Raw genomic sequence first — 14,962 nt, forward strand, 5'->3', positions numbered from 1 at the left:
TTTTTAATTCATTCTAAGATTCAATACCTTTCCAAAAATTCATGAATGCAAAATGAGTATATCGATAATAAAAATGCTATCGTTCCTGAATTTCGCAAAATCTGCTGCATCAGAAAGGTTCGAGCAAAGATCCTTCGGGAGAGAAATTTTGGCACAGTGAAACGGGCTGTCGCCCGAAACCTTTATTAACGAAGTGGGAGTGGTCTAGCTACGGGCCAATCAGAAAGCGCCACTTTCAACCCTCATTGGCCAGAAGGTAAATCGATTTATCACTCAACCCGTCTGCGGCCGACAGGGGAAACACGCCCTTAAGGCCGTCCAGCTTAAGGTCTACTCTCCTCGGATGCCTTTCGTGACGTTCAACACCGCCAATTCCACTTGAGAAGGGATGGTGGTGGTGGTGTTGGTGGCGTCGATGGTGGTGGCGGGCAGCGTGGCGGGGGATGGTTCGACTGGTACGAAGACGAAAAGGGTGTGGAGACTGGTGATCTTCGGCGGTGGGTCTCCCGATATCGTTGGAGGGAACATTTTTCGACGGAATCCTGTGCCCCCTGCTCGAAATTGAGCCATTTTTCGGAAACGAAGCTTTTCCTTCGTTCCTTATCACTTTCCTCTATCTATTCGTCTATTCGTATCCCCTTACATCTTCTTTTTTCGTATGTTTCTTCGTTTCAGTGATCCTTCTTCTTGTATGTTTGTTTACCATTTATTGAAGATGAATTCTGATTAATGTTTTTTAGGAAATTTAGCAAGTTTAGGATAATTAGTGGTAGAAAGTGGCTGGAACTTTTTATTTCTTGTTGCATTTCAGTGGTTAATTCAGTAAATACAAACATTTTCGGTATGACACCATGTTTATCTATAACAAATACTGGAGACTCGAGTGAAAATTAATAAACAAGGGTTCTATCAATATTAGAATGTTTTATCACATGTATATTCAGTAATAAAATTTGAAATTTTTAAGCCAGAAGTTGGTAAGATACAAAATTATAGCTTTGGAATCAAGGTATTACTACAATTGTTTGAAACACTTTGTAAATATTCATATTTAATAATTAGACAGATGTCTATGGGTTTCCTACTATGGATCACAAAAATATTAACGACATACTTTTCAATCTAATGCTACAATCGTCAAAAGAATTAAATAAAATCGAACTTCACAAGAAGAGTTTACATTCTAGGCCTGATTTCATTGTCTACAACGAAGGAAGATTAAGGGAGAAAAAGGTACGAAATGAATAAAGTGAAACGAAACTGAAGAGTTCAACGAAAATTTCGCTCAAAAATTTGTTTGACACGATCTACGCGAAAGGGAACCCGTCAGCTACATTTATCATTTGCATTTTCAGATGAAACGTGCCAACGATACGAGGACATTCACGCCGGTCTAACATTCGCCAACGATAACACCAAAGAAGCATAATACCGAAGCTGAGATAGTCTTTTTATCGGCGAAAAAAAATCTTTTCGTCGTACGGGAAGAAGAAAGAGGGAGAGAGGTTTTGTATTCCAAGCTTTGTTTCGTTGAAATATCTCGGAGCTTCTACGTTCATCTTCTCAGCCAAGGAAAAGTATAAGAGCAACCCCTTCATTTTCGCTCCTCGCTCGTTTGCTCTTTATATTAAGAAATTATTGCACGCTTTCAGTACTGTCCTTCTATGGGATATAAGACTGCATCAAATGCGCGCAATGATCAATTCGAAATAATACAATTTTCTGTATTCCAGATTCTATGCAGCAATCGCACAAAGGAAAACTATACAAAAATATTTCTGCAGCTTCGTTTCAAAACAAAATGATCATTTAGGCCTACTCCACGTTACAAGGTAATCTGAATTTCAATTTCCTAATTTATTTATATAATAATTATATAAAAGAAACATCCTCTTTCAAAGATAAAATAGAATTTGCAAACTTTACCCCCTGATTGTGCTAATTTTATAATAAAAGCACATTAAATACTGCAGCAACGTTGAATTCCAAATTATCTTAATTATTTTTACGCTAATTATACAACAGAAAGCTTCTTCCCGTTAGAAATAAATTATACAAAGGAAGAAAATACAAAAATTTTAGTGTTACATATTAAAATGGCAATAAATTTAACAACAATGCCTGTTTAATGTATATTTCTTTGAATACTAATTGCGCGAAAGGAGCTTCTCTCATGAAAGATATATTTTTGAAAAAAAGTGGTTGAAAAGTTAGCAAAAAATGTGGGAACGAGTGTCCGTTTGCTCGCGAGGACTTGGCGCGGAAATCGTTCCCCAATCTTGTGAATCTCGTGAAGCAACGTCAGACTTTAAAACCCTGTGGTTCCCTGAAATTGCAATTACCGAGTCTTACGGAGTGTTACCGAAGGATTCGAAAAAACGCTTAAACTCGTAAATCTCGGGGTTGAAGAGCGTTTAGGACAGGAGCGTGCGAAGGGGGCACCCCTTCATCGTCCAACGCTCTCCAACGAATTGCAGATCCGAGTACTTGCTTGCTTCTTAACTTAACGATAGGATCATTGTACTTCTAAATTCAGCGCATTGTGCTGACTGGTTCTGGCGTGTAAGGGCGACCGTGTCACAGACAGAAGCGCAAATATCTTCATCTGGCCAGATCGCGACACTCGGAGCGAGTTTTTAAGCCTCCTTCAACAGGATTCCAGGCGTGGCGATCAGGCGCACACTCTTCTACGACGATCAAGATTTTTTCTCAAAGTTCCAATGACTTTTTCGTTCGTTTTTCCCGGAAGGAAACCGTGATATTTATATGCCGGACTGGAGAAACGGGGCACGTAAGGGTGATAACCTTCTGATGTTGCCCTCGCGACGTTCAAAGAGTGTAAACTGTGAGATTGCCGCTCGTTAATGCTAGCAAATTTGTTGGAAATGTGTTTCCTCGGAATCGTTCTTCCATAAATTCGAGGGTACCAGGTAAAATTGCAAGTTTACTTGCTTGTAATTTTATAATTGCAATATTAAAATTTATCTAGTTCCTTACTGCCCTTTTTTTTCCTGTCTAATTTCCGTTTCATTCCATATTTTAATCATCAAATCCTACATTTTTTATATTTATATCGTAATTAGAAAAATATACAATGTACCTGATAGTTTGTAAATCACCAATTAAGGATTGATGCAAAATTTATTATGCCTACATTTTTATTCATTAATTTATTCATTGAAAATGAAAAATATTTTCAAGTATTATTTTCAATGCTTCTAAAAATTGTCTTTCTTTTTTTGTAGAATGAATTTTAAGAAGAAAGAAACGTGATAACAGACAGCGGAAATGGAAATGAAGAAACATTGTCCGGCGAACAGGTGAGTCGGAATTTGATTAAATTCCTTTGGCTAGCACGCTAACGAGCATTTATTCCGCGGCTCGCGCTATTTACAATTAGTCGATGCACTATGCAGCGATCCTAGTTCCGGATAACTAGACCTCAAACCACTCTTGTTCCTGTTCACGCGGCCGTCCGTGTGTTCTCGTTCACGAACACGCTGCCTCAACTCACGCTGTTAATTTATCTAATTACGATACCAGTCGAGATCATTTATCCCGCACTAGAGGAAATTTGAGACGAGCACAGGGCATGGGGGAAATATGAAATTAGTTGCAATGCTTCAGCTACCTCGAAATTTCACGATATTACAACGTAATCGGTGTCCGGAAACTCGCCCCGTTTTCCTCGCGACGATTAACTAGAGAAAGGGGATAGAAAATTTTCTGAAATAATGAAAATCTGTCGGAAAATGCTTGTTCCTTTTCAGAAAACAATTTTCCTTCGAAAACTGGAAAAATTCTTAAATTAGAGTAGTGTATGAACAAAATTGTAATTTTTGACCGAATTTATTTCTTACTTCTTTAGAGAGACACACACGTGAATGTCCTTTCTGAGATTGGCGCGAGGATCTCGGTGAAAGAATAGGTGATCGGAGGATCTCAGAGAACGTGTACAACAGTTGTACTCGTGCTTGAATTATGACAACGACAAGTTAAGTTAAAGACAATATCTTTGAGGGTAGAGGAGAGGAGTACAATGGCAGATCGTCCGAAAAATCGCATCTTCTGTTATTGAAGAAGCAGGTGAAACGTGGCCGAGGGAAGCCCGATCGATGCATAATGCTGGTAAATTAATTTCTCAAACTCGATTCCCTCGAAGAGGCCCACTTTCAGCATCGATAAACGTCGACGGTGCCCCTCCGTTCGTTCGACCGTGTTTCCAACCTACAAACTCGACCTCGAAAAGGATCCTCGTCGCTCTGGCAATCCTCTTTTCGCCAACGTTTTCGCCGAGTCCTGCAAAATTGTTAATCCGAAGCTTTTCCAATTACACAGCTCGTCCTCTCGTTTCTCCGCTGCTCCTTCGAGCCTTCTCTCTTCGATCAGCCCGGCCCACGCTCTCTTTCGGCTCTTTGTAAGCGAAAATACTCAATTCGGACGTTAAATTCAATTACAGCATCCCTGATTAATCCTAAGTATCCTTTTCCTTGAAGGAACGACGAATACCAGCTTCAATCTTCTTCGCGTCCCAGCCGAGTTTCTTCTTCTTCTTCTTCTTCTTCTTAGAACGAGCTGGATCTCTTTCGGCTTAGCTGCTTCTCCGGTTGAATAACACTGTTGCGAACGATATGACGCCATTAAAATCTGCTGATCCTGATCGTTGAGCCGCGATGGACGCCGAAGCAGAATCCTACGATTATTATTTTAAGAGACCAATCTTTCTCTGCTATTCATTCAAACGTTATATCTCATCGATTGATAATTTTTACTGGTAAAAAATATTTATCATTTTTCTAACGTTATTATAAAATGACGATACAGGTTCGGTTAGTAATTTCGTTTAAGAAAATATATTCAGTTTCATCGTCGTTTATCGCAACGACGTGTTCGCTTCCCGTAATTACGATGCTAGGAAAGCTTGATTACCATCCGCGGAGTTTCGTCACACTATTCTCCCGTTAATGTTTGCTGAATTGGCAAGTTTGTTCCCGAGACGACTACAATTTACCATCTTGAATGCTATTGAAAGCCATAGGCCGATTTCAAGCACCGAGCGATCGTTTAACTAATTACACAGTGAAATATGTTATTTTAATCATTTTCTCATCTTTCAGGAACAGTTTAAAAGGTATACAATAATTGAAGTCACGAATGAAAATAATTTTGAAATTAAGAAGAATTGAGATGAAATGAAAGATGTTCCTTTTGAATATAATTTATCGAACGGTTAACAATGTTTCGTGGTATTCTGAATGATGGAACGTGGACCACCCAGGGCTCGTCAGAAAGACGACAAGATAATTTCTGCCTCTCAAAAAAAGTCAGCCCAGTCATCGCCTCTAACTGGTAGTCCTTCTCTTAATCTTCCTTCCATGAGCCCTTAAGTATCCGCGACCACTCGAGCTTCTCACGATGCTCCCTCCGCTAACCACCGTGCTATCTCGTTCTAGTTCATCTCAGGAATAGATGCATGGCATTAAATGCATCTAAATGACGCGTGAAATTGCGTATCCTTCTGTGGAGCGAGAAACAAGACGATCCGATGAGTGTAATCGTAGGAAGATCTATTTTCTTGTCTCTGTCCAATAAACGGTGAGCAATTTTGGCAAACTTGAAACTATAAAATTTTCAATATTTTTGTAAAGATGGAAAACTTGGAAAATTAAAAATTTTAAGTTCTGAGAGTGGAAAACATTGAAAATTTAGAATTTTTAATTTTATAAGTGGAAAGCTTGGAAAATTTTAAATTTTGTTAATGGAAAGTTGTAAATTTTTTATTTTGTAAGCGGAAAATTTTAAATTTTCCATTTTGCAAATGGAAAACTTAATTGGAAATGTGTAGCAACGTAACAGTGGAGAACGCTATTTCATAAATTATTATTCATTACTCAAAATTAATTGTTCGCTTTGAAATACAATCTATTTTCTAACTCGACTCGATGTTTAGGGGGTTAACGATTTTGATACAGCGAGCGAACAACACGAAGTTCTTGCCTCGGTATAAGAGCGTAACTCTGTTTACATTTTCTAGTAGTATCCTTCGAGCAGCTAAGTGAGACGGTTGTGTGAGCATAGTAAGTGTATCGAGTGGAAAGAAGAATTTTACACTGGATAATATCATGGAAACTAGCTTTTTATCGCTGTTTCCTACTGTTTGCTGTGAAAGGGTTAAAGGAAGTTGGACTGTTTCAACGGAAGACGACAGAAGATTACTAACAGGTAAGATTAATATTACTTTTATTTGCTAATCTCCAATAATTTCAAATAATACAGACACTTAAACGACATTTCTGTTTAAATTAAATCTTTCGCTTATAATAATTGAAATACACAAGGATGGACTGAAAAGTCTTGTCCTATTTCTTATTCCGGATTAATATAAATTAATAACAACGCGAAATTACAAATATAATGAAGGTGCATGCAATATAGATCGTTAAGGGTCAAAACAACCCGGCGGCAGAGAAGAAACGTATTATCCTAGTAACTTTTAAATCAAGAAATCATCAGAATGGTAACGATCAAGATAGTTTAAGCCGCATTAAATCATCTTTAATGATAATTAATCATCCGCTTGACCGTTTCGTGATCGATGTACTCTTTTGAGGAGTTTCGATTTGGAAAATCTAGTCTTTTTTTCCAAAATCTCTAGTGAATTTCGAGGTTTCACGGGTAGGGAACAGATGGCAGCATGCATTTGGTCGGTAATTCCAAACGTGCTGCCGTCTGCACGTTGGGAATCGAACTGAATTCCGGTCAATTCTTTCTCCCTCTTCCGGAGAGAGAAATAATATTCCATGAAATCCTCGGCAGCACCATTTTGCGCGTCTGTCCTTCCTCGTCGCGAAGATCGGCGTCGCGTCGCGGCTTTACAATACCGTCAAATTACACACACGCGCCCTTTTGTGCTTGGAAACACTCGCAGGACGACGCTTCGACGCCGCGAGGGCAGAAGCGTTTCCGCGAGGAAACGAATCGCTATTTCCATCCCTTCGATATTTCGATTAACGAATAGTTTTCTATTCTCCCACGATAAGTTTCTATAATTTATCAGTCGATAGAGGTGATTTTTACGAAATTGTAAAAAAATAACTAAAGCACAGAAAGCAGTGGTTCGTTGATCATCGTCGATGCCAGATCATCCCCTTCCAGTAGCGTTAATCGTCCATCGCGTTCATCCGGAATCATCGAATTATTATAAATACTTTATCGGACGCTTTTTCACGGGGACAATCGGGAAATTGCTTTAATAGCTCGCTTTTAACATTCCCGTCTACCAAACGATGAATTTATTCGCGTTTTACGGAAATACGTCGAGCCTGATCGGTGTTGCTTAAAAATTTGTTTCATTTCAATCACTGAAATTCTCTAGTGTTACTATCATCAACGCGCAAAAGTCTTTGTTCATTCAACAGCAGAATTTCCAAACGTTTTTCCTCGAACGTTTCCCTTTTTCCGAGACGTAATCTTTCGAGGCGCAACGAAGCCAAGCTGGCGCATCTTTTTTATTTTCCATCAGGATCGCGGGAGGCCGTTTCGCGTGCGTTTCTCGATAGAAAAACTACAGGATTAAAGGTGACAGTCGGTGAAATCGGAGCGGGTTAATCCTTTGATCGGTCAAGCATGATCGCGGGTTTCTTCGCGGAGAGAAAGAGGCCGGTGAGGAGCGAACGGAATCGGGCCCGTTAACCCGCCATCAAGATGAATATTCCGGAATTTATCAAAGATTCGAAGAGATCGCGGCTGCCCTTAATGGTGCACCGGATACGGCTTCAAAAGGAATTATACGTAATACGACTTTTTCGACGGGCTGATTGCGAAGTAACGCGACCACCGTCGACTACACCCCGAACGAAAGGAGAGAGCGAGCCCTCGTTAAATATTAAACTTTAAGGATCGCTTTTCCACCATGAAGCTCCGTCGACTTTGCACGCTCGCCGCGTCGTTTCGCACACAAAGACACACGGAAGACGTTGTGTTTCGGGGAAAGAACAGAGAAGAGCGCACGCATACCGTTAACGTTAACACCTCTACATCGAATCAACGAGACCCTCTCCTTCTCGTTTCCTCTCACGTAACGACATCGCGCGATCGTTGGAAACGAGACATTTGAGAGATTATGCCAATCCGGCGTGTAAACCACCCGGAGAGGAAATACTTATGAGTTTCTCTCCCAGAGTATCCGCGTCTTTTTGTATCCCTACCCACCCCCGCGCTCTTCCGCGAACGTTGCTCGCTTTCTTGCCATGCTGAAAGAGAAATTAACGCATTCACTGTTCTGACGGGATGGCCGAGGGTGTCACCGCCAAGTTTTCCTACGTTTTATTGTCTACTTCGTCCGTGGCCACGATGGGGATTTGGTTGTAGTAACTGATTGAAGCGTATTGTAGAAACGTTGGGCAATTCAATCGTCTCGTTCTTGCTGTCTACCGAAAGATTAATCTTCTTTTCACTTCTCATATCATCAATTAAAATATATGTAATTTAATTTAATTAAAGGGAGATCCTTTATTGATAATTTGAATAATTTATTTAAACGTTAAATATCAGATCGTGTAGTTCAGTTTTTGCCCCGAGTCAATTTCGTGACAACGAGAGAGGAAAATTTCCCGGTGAAATTGTCGAAATTGGCCCGATTTGTCATCCGTGTCAAATTTCGGTCTAAGCACGTCCGGTATTGGCCATGGGTCGGCACGTCATTCGCTCATTATACGATCCAATTAAGGCTCGACTGGTATACGCCAACAGTCGCAGTCCTTCTGTCCTCGTGATTGGCCCTATTCGGAGACAACGCGTTCCCATGGACGCCTCCGGGCTCGATTCGCTCGGCATCATTCGATGCCGATTCCTTGACAGTCACGATTCCTCGTTTATTAAATCGTAGCCCTTGTTCTCTACACGAATTCGCTCCCTCGAAATTCGATCGCCGCTCGCAGCCAGCCGGACCACTGCTGGGAAATAACCGGTCGAAAATCAGAGTGTCGGGAAACATCGTATTTGTCGTGGGAAATGCACGATTTTGTTCCTGTAAAAGGTCTTCGGGAAAATAAGTTGGGGCGAGAAAAAATTAATTTTGTATAAATGCATTTGTTTAATTAATTTTATTATTACGAATTACGAATACAGGTATGCATAACATATATTATTTTTCTAACCATCTTTCCTTCCATTTCGTTCATCACAAACTAACGACGAATAATCGGTAATTTTCAACCATCTTTTCTTATAGAAAAGAAAATTGAAATGGAAAATATGAGAAGAAAAAACAAACACATTTATATCTCGTTTGGTTATCTCTCGAGGGATTCATTTTGAAAAAAAATTCCATCGTAATTGTCTGATGAATCTCTCCCTCGATTTACTTATATTCTCTTCGCTCAAATACGCAGCTGCGAATGAAAAACACACATCATTATTATTTTTCTAACAACATACATCAATATTATTTTTCTCATCCCTCCTCCATTTCGCAAACTAGCGATGAGTAATCTGCAACCCCCATCCACCATCTCGTTCCTTCCTGTTCGAAAAGGGAAGAAGAAGAAACAAACGCATTTACATCTCGTTTCGTTATTTCTCGAGCGATTCGTTTTGAAAAAAAAAAGGATTCTACCCGTCATAATTGTCTCATCAATCTTTCCCTCGATTTACTCATATTCATCGAATATCCAACACGAACGAACGTCCAACACACGTCGTTATTATTTTTCTAACCATTCCTTCCTGCCGTTTCATTTGTCGCAAACTAGCGATGAGTAATCGGCAACCCTCAAACCACCCTCTCGTTCTTTTCTATTCAATAGAAGAAAAGAAAATCCAAAAGGCTGGCGAAGGAAAAAGAAAAAAGAAAGAAAAGGGAACGAAGAAGAAACAAACGCATTTACATCTCGTTTCGTTATTTCCACGAACGATTCCGTACATTGGAGAGGAATTGAAACGAGGCGTCGGCGTCAGATGCGCGATATTATTTTTCATTGCGCCCATCGAACGCGTAGAAATGTTGGCGCGGCTAAAAAAGAGAACCGGCCATAATGATTCTCGTAACGATTTCGGTTTATTTTCCCGCGGCTGCACACCGAAATATCTAATGGGACGTCGCGTACCGTATGGAACGCTCTCATTACCGCATCTCGTTCTTTTTTTTCTTCGGCATTTTAATTGCAGCAATGGGCCGCGCCACCGCTAAGAAATAATTATGCCTGCCAGGTACCAATACACCTACGCTCTCTGACCCTTTCTTTCTCTCTCTCTCTCTCCGTTCTGTTCGGACGGACCTTCCTCCCTCTAAAGGGGTGCACAGAACCCCCCGAAGAGTTCCGTGCCGTTTCTTGTTTGCACGACCCCCATCGGCCGCCACGATGGTATCACACACGCCACGCCCTCTTAACGACGAAATTACAGCAGCCATGTTTGTCCAAAGATCAAAGTCCAGGGCCAGGTGCGAAAACGTGCTGCTTTTCGTTCGGGCCTCTTTGCTGTGAAAAGAAGAAAAAAGAAAAAGAAAGATTCTTGTTTTATTTTCTTTCCACCCCCTCGATCATCTATACCCTTGCCCTTTCATCCTGACAGGAAATTTTCGTATGGAAACTTGAACCGAGGAAAACTAGTATAAAATTCTTCAGCATTTGTAAAATTAATTCGATCATAATTATAATTCTTTCGTCGTTAGTCTAAATCGACGTTTTTGAATAGAGAGTTAACGTGATATGTTCCTCCAGACATTCTCACGCCCATAATTACGGTCGACCCGTTGATTAGTCATTTAAAGACAGCCCAGAGTTGTCGGTCACTCTTCCTGTTTTCTATTTTTTCGAGATCCGTTCGTTCGATAAGGGATTGAAAAGCTGAGAAACGTTTTGATGGTTGTAAAAAATCATTGTCTAAACACTTTTCTATATCTTTAATATTTTTTAATTTATTGTTAATGATTTTGTTAAGTATTCGAAGGGAGATTCAAATGCTTATAGAGTTTACAAGAAACAAGACACTCGACAATGATCGACATTGTTCGGTTCCAGTATCGCGGTTTAGAATCTTAGAGGACGCGTGTCTCGAGTATCCCGAGAGGGAAAGAAGTAGTCTGTCGCTTTTGGCTCTTCTCGGCATTTTCTTCCCCCATTCGCGAGCCAGCTTACCAGAGATTTTTCAGCGTGGCCCGAGGCCAGCGAAGATGCAACAGGCCTCTACTAACAAACCCGGAAAATCTTCTGGTACTTGTGCCTCTAGTGGCCTCAACACGTGTAGTGTCATACATGGAAGCACGCTAGTTAGGCTAGTAACTCTACTTTTCACCCCTGCTTTCCGTACGCTTGTGAAGACGTGACTGGCGACGAGAAAAAATGTAAAGTCGGAGGGGTAGTTTCCGCCAACGTGCCGTTACGAAATCTCTTATCGCTTATTATGGTTTCCTTGTATCAAGATTCCAAACTTACACTTGAAAAATGGAGGGTGATTATCCCGTTCTTTTAATTATCTCAAATAAACTTCACTTTGATGGGTTAAATTAACTGCGATATTAAATTTTCGTGTTTAAATACGATTTTTTCTAACTTATCGTACACGAAGGGGATGAAAAAATTATTGTTTGCTTAAGTTTCACAATTTTTAATACCTTTTTAGGAATCAATTCATCGACTCGAGCATTGCACCCTGTCGATCTACCCTCTAACAGACGAAATAGTTCAGCTCGATACGGTGAACCATCGGAAGTCCTCGAGAATCGTCCTCAGACAGCCTCCCTTTCTGACAGACCAGCGATTTTACGATGTATCCCGGTCAGGTGGTGAGGGCAAAATGTTTGTACACTTGAATTTTCGAAAAACTGCAATTGCATCTCGTGGCGAGAATCGAACGAGACGGTTTCTCAGGGGGGTTTCGCGAGGGATGAACGAAAGAAGGAGGAGGTTACCGAGGGTGGAGGAGGTATGAATATTAATGTGCTGAAACAGCTAAACGCGAGAAGCAAGAGGGCCCTTCGAACACTCGCTATCTATTAATCCTCAGCCTTGCAATCTGCATCGAACCACACCGAGCCACGTGGTAGTTGAAGCTTCTTCCATCGCGTTATCTTGCAACGAGATTACAATCCGCCCTCAATGGAAAAAAAGGAAGATAACCTTTGAGGGATGGAAAATTCATTAGAATATTACTTCGTTCTCTGGTCAAGTGGTCGATCGAAATTTATAGGTTTGTTAAAAGCTGGAACGATAATGGCGGTACCAGGATCCTCGAACGATTCCCTTTAAGAAGTTTACGAAGTTTCTCGGATACCAATTTCCAGCGACCATGCTAGCAATTGGATTTATCCTTATCAACTGCTAGAAACAATCTATTTGGGAAATCCTGTTTAAACCTTACAGAAAGTTTCTAGTCTAGACGAGTGAGATTTTCAAATATTTTATTCATTTTTATTTCAAAATACGCTCTTCTATATTTATCTTTTTAATCCGCTTCCACGTCATAAACTGTATTCCATCGATCAGCGTTCAAAGATGCGAGGAAAATGGAGATCCAACGTTATCTCGCCAGAAAAAAGCGTAATCCCTCGGCAGAAAGGAAAACAGAAGCATAAAATGAAAGTCCGTTCGCATGGTTGCCCAAATAGAACTGACCCTGTGATGTGCAAGCATCGGTAGGTATAAGTCACGTGTGCCTGTCTGAACAGCGTCGAGGGTACCCATCGGCAAGGGTGAAATGGAAAAATATTTTTCCATTTTCCCTTCTCGTAGACACGCTCGTTGCACACACTCGCATAAGAAGACTCCCGGTCTTTTCTTCATCTATTATGCGCGTTACACTCGAGCCGAAGAGAGCGAGCTCGCACTTACGTGTATTTTATGCATTCGAACGGATGCAGCCTGATGCGCCGCGCTGAAGGGGGGGGGGGGGGAGGAAGAGGGTATCCAGAGGGTGGCGAAGAGAGGGTGGCGGTCGGATAGTAGACGGTAGAAGGGAGAGCTAGAAGCGAGGGGGATAGCTGGAGCTATCAAGAGGCTACATATAAAATCATAAGGCATGTTGGCCACGCCCACCACCCCATCGGTTCACCAATCGCTGTGGACTGCATTTAAATCGCAACCCCTCGGTGCATTGTCGAGCATTTTTTTACCGCGGGCGGGCTGACTCGGCCCTGAATATATATCCCGCAGGCTGTGCCAACACCAGGAATATTCATATTCCTATTCCTGCTACAAACCGTCGCACGGGTCCCATACAACCACCATTCGCGTCCCATCTCTATCTTTTCCCTTTTTCATCCGTCTCTGTCCTTCGTATCTTCTCGCGCGCGCACACATCCGCTAACCACCATTTCACCAGTTCCCTTGCCCATCGTATCTACGAGTTGCAACGAAGGATCCCTACCATCGGATATTCCTCGGATGGAACCATCCCCCTATCCACCAGCCCTTCCTGCACACGCGTGTCATTTACGCGCACTTATCATCCACCTGTCTACACGGAAACGTGCGTCGACCATTCACATTCTCATTTTCCTCTCATGGTAGCCGGTAACTCGGCTAGATAGCGAGCAAGAAGGGGGCGGAGGGGGTGGCGGTTTCTTCTTGACGATTCCCGATACCATGCGGGATGCGAACTTCGCTGGAAGCCAGGCAAAGTGCATTCTGCGATAATGGATTAGGAAGGTATTTTGTACCTTATGGTTTTTCGGTCCGTCGAAACGCATCGCTTCTCGATGGTTCGCTTCGGGGGTGGGTTTGATGATTCAAGAAAACTCGAAGCTCGTATTTTTATATTTTCCTTGCTATTTTTTCTTCTATTATTTCTTTATTATTTTCTTATTATTCCTTCTTATTCATTTCTTATTATTTCTCTTTTTCTATATTTTTCTAATCGAAACGTTCAAATTGCAATGGATGATTAATACTATAGAATGATCTTGAAAATAACGGTAATTGCGAGAGAAACTGATTAAACGTTCGATGATTTATCGTCGCTAGAAAGAATTAAATTGTTTCTCCTCTCGTCGTTTTGAATAGATTGAATTCATTCTTCGTTCCCAACGATACAACACGTACAGCGTAACGTCTACAGATATAAATGACACTTCTAGCAAATAAAGCAATTTCGCTCTGAGCAGCGAGAAGTTCCTTAATTGTATTTAAGCAGAAACGAACGAGGAGCAACTTAACTTCACTCCGTTGTAATGACTTTTATTAAACGCGTCCCCGTGATATTCTCGTTAAAGTTAGTTCGGAATAGCTTATTCCGTAACTTGTTGTTTGACGAGGAGTATCCTAGTTGGATAACTATGTTCATACATCGCGCACAATGGGAAACGAGAAAATTACCAAAGTACCTTTCAGCGTTACAATAAGCGTAAAATGTAATTTATCTTTTTCTCAAATCCAATTTATTTTCGATACAATTACCTAGGAATTACTGTTGATTTACACGTCGGTGAACATGTTAATCACGAAGAAAGGTGTTCTTCCTTTGAACACATACGAAAGTCTCCGGAGTGAAAATAAAGAAAAAAGGATCGAGGAAGAAGAAACGTTGAAACATTCTCTAAAATTATTGGTAGGGTACGATAAGAGTGCCGAAGGGGACCCTTATCCCTTCCTTGGAGCCTATCTTTTTAGTACATCACCCTAACAGCCCCTACCCGGCGGGTTCCATCGTTCGCTCATTTGATTTCTTCTTCGTGCGGAAATGGCTGAGCAGCCATTCGCGCGAGACTTCCGGTCGACTGGAGATAGAAATGGAGTCCCCCGGTTGAAAAAGGGTAAGGGAATCACCGTAAACCACCGGGGCAAGATCTTCCTCGCCCCGGGAAATTTGCCGTTCGTCGAAAATTGATAATAAATTCGATAATACCTCGTGCCGATAATCGAATGAGATAAAATACCAGGATGTCTCGTTGACATCCTTCGGCGAATCGACGACGTCTTGCCACGTTTCGCTCTATTTCGATGCCTCCGCCACCCCCCTCCTACCG

The sequence above is a fragment of the Osmia lignaria genome, chromosome 9, assembly GCF_051020975.1.
Source record: "Osmia lignaria lignaria isolate PbOS001 chromosome 9, iyOsmLign1, whole genome shotgun sequence".
NCBI classification, from domain to species: Eukaryota; Metazoa; Arthropoda; class Insecta; order Hymenoptera; family Megachilidae; genus Osmia; species Osmia lignaria.